This window comes from Pleurodeles waltl, chromosome 8 (assembly GCF_031143425.1).
Source record: "Pleurodeles waltl isolate 20211129_DDA chromosome 8, aPleWal1.hap1.20221129, whole genome shotgun sequence".
NCBI classification, from domain to species: Eukaryota; Metazoa; Chordata; class Amphibia; order Caudata; family Salamandridae; genus Pleurodeles; species Pleurodeles waltl.
The window spans coordinates 50,331,178-50,334,293 of NC_090447.1; positions in this window are offsets into that span (position 1 = coordinate 50,331,178).

Genomic DNA, 3,116 nt, shown 5'->3' on the forward strand with positions numbered 1-3,116 from the left:
CACTGTGGACCCCAATACATCACCCGATGCCTCTGCATACAGGCTTCCTAAACTGCGAGTGGTCCGGACTGCCAAAAATCCAACACCTGAAAGCACCTTTGCACCTGGCCCCTGGAGGAGAGGGCCTAAGTTGGCCAAATGTTGCCGGCAACTCACGACTGAAACCCTCTTGTTGGTTCCTCCTGAATGGATCCCCAGTCCTCACCTGCAGCATATTCTCCTATGGATCAATCTCCTCAAAGCAACATTGGGCACTGATGCCGTACTGCACACCTGCACCCGGCTGCCACAGGACCGGCCAGTGTGACCTGTTGGTGTGGTCCTGACTCGTTCCCAGAACCTATCTAAGGTCCCGGATATTGGCCTCATAAGTTGCTGTACCAAACCTGAATGCAGTACTTGTTGTTCTCGTCCTAGGATAACATTGCCACTTGTGATAAATGCACTAAGTATTGACTCTCCAAAGTTCCAAAGATTCTCCATTGTGAAACATACGTAACTGAACATGATTCCGGTGCCAAGCCATATATAAAAATACTTGTTATTTTTTGCAAATTGGTGTGGATCTCCTGCTTGAGTCGTGTGTCTCATTTATTGACTGTGCGTATTTGCAGATGTCTGACACTTCTCTCTGATAAGCCTGAGGCTGCTCGACCCCACTACCCCCCTAAAAGAATACCTTGGAATGCTAGAGCAAACCCCTGTCCACTACTAAGGAGAACCCCCGGACTCCTTGCACAGTATATCTCCTTTCGATATACCATATAAAGAACCAGCTTCCTACACACGTGACTCTCCAAGGATAGCAAATCTAAGCAGTCAAGAAACAGATTACTTTCCCTTGCCAAGTGTTTTATTGCTACAGACCCAGGATGATTGTACTGTAAACTGTCAATTTCTTTTTTGCTCTCTCAAGTTCTTCCTTCATTAAAGCTCTATTTCTGAATTTACCAAGCACACAATGTTATTAGGTGACTCCTGTATTGTGGGCTTCTTGAATACCCTTCTTAGGCCACACCCATTTTAGAGCCCTCTGCCCACCACACTGGTAGATCTGAGCAGTATGAGACCTAAGAGGATACGAACAGCTATGGGAAGGATTTGTTTGGATGTAACTTTGCATAATTTGCAAAGAGCAATGTACCATTCTACACAGAAGGCTTTGTGAGGAGTTCTTGGGATGAAGAATTGCGGAATTAACATGTTTACACATTTTTCAGTCACTCAAAGAAGCAGATTTGGAAAATGTTAGTTATATGTGAATTGAAACCTACCCTCGGTGCAAACAAGCCTCAATTGTAAGAGGAGGCAGCAGTGAAAGAGAGGAATGAAAAAGAAAGTCGAGGAGCCCCTTTTTCTGGCAGAGGAAAGAGCCCAGGTCACAGCAGGATAAAGAAAAATGAAATTAAGAAAAAATTGAAATGCAGTGAGGATTGAAATTCCACTGAGGTTGATTTGTAACTACTGCAACTCACCGGTGGGGCAGTTGATGTTTTGGCACAAAATTGTTTATAACATTGCAGTATTTGTTCCAATGTTTTTCTCTTTTAAATTTAGACCTGTGGGTGGGCATTTGTCGAACTATCACAGTTCTACCATTGGCACCGGTTAGCAATAAACTAAATATTTCTTGGTGCTAAATAGCCTGCAAAGAGTCTTACATTTTAAGAAGTGAACATTGGTTATTATTTTAAATATGGAAATGACCAAGGTGCTTATTGAAGCGACCGAAGAGAAGCTGAATAGAAAAACAAAGAATATGTTTATATATATATATATATATTTTTTTTTAATCATTTGATTTATTTGCACTGTGTGAGCACTTTTTGTTTAAATCTGTTTGAAAAACAATTATGGTTCAATTAAAGCAAGCATCCTTACTTTCGTATAAAGGTATATGTATGCCATTGGGTTTTGTGGAAAATGTGACATTTGTTGCTTAGTTACAATCTATAGGTGCAACACAAAGGCCCATATTTATGCTTTTTTAGTGCCGCATTTGCGCCGCTTTTTTACACAAAAACGGCGCAAACTTACAAAATACAATTGTATTTTGCAAGTTTGCGCCGTTTCTGCGTCAAAAATGACGCAAATGCGGCGCTAAAAAGGTATAAATATGGGCCAAAGTGTTTACAAATGATGTAGTTTGTGCATACTGCAGTGAACACCTGTTGCTCACACGTATTTATGGATCCAGGTTCATGTTGGTTCACAGGGCAGGCCCGGTTCATTTACAATAGGTTTGGTTGTGCCAAAACCTGCTTTTGCTCTGCTCTGTCCCAAAAAACATTGTTTACATTAACAAGGGGTGGCACGAGACCTTTTTCTCAGTAAAGTTGATTGCTGCTGCTCTTTGCACCACTTTGTGTTGCCCCAGCAAAACCTTTTCTCTGTCTGGCTAGTGCACTCCTTTGCTTGTGCTATGGCCTGATGCACTCAGCACTGTGTTTCATGAATCTCAAGGGTCCTGGTTTAAATGTGTTGCCTGCCTTAAAGCCTTGGGTTAGGGGTCCTTTCAAAGGCGAAAGTTGTAAACCTTGAATGTGTCTTTTGTCCCAGTTTGTGGTGGCACTTTGAGCAGAACCTAAACAAAGTATTTCCAGGTTTCTTCCTTTTATAAGGTGAGAAAGGTAGTGGTTGTATATAGACATCACATCCCATACAAAACACAAGCATGGGGCAAATACAAACAAGCAGCAAGAGTTATAAAGCATGTGTAGAATAGGGCATCCTACTGCCAAAGATACCTAAGGGAATGAGCCAAATCCCACTAACCACCTATAAATACAAAAGAAAATACCACTGCACACTCAAGAGTGAATGCAATAGTGCATATGAGAGTCTTGGTCAAATAAAGTTCCGTAGATCAAAGTTCCAAGAATTGTGGAAGTGGAGTAGGACTCTGTTCTGAACACAGGACACCACCGTTCCCGCAGGATTCCATGACTGGCCTATCACAGCCTAATCCGCTTCGCATTTTACTGATTGATGACGGGTTACTGGAAGATCTTCCAAAAGGATTGCTTCTACTCTGATTACCACCGAGCTACCTTTCCGGCAGCATTGCTCACATACACACCGTGGCATTTGTTACTTTCTGTGCTCCCGTACACTCC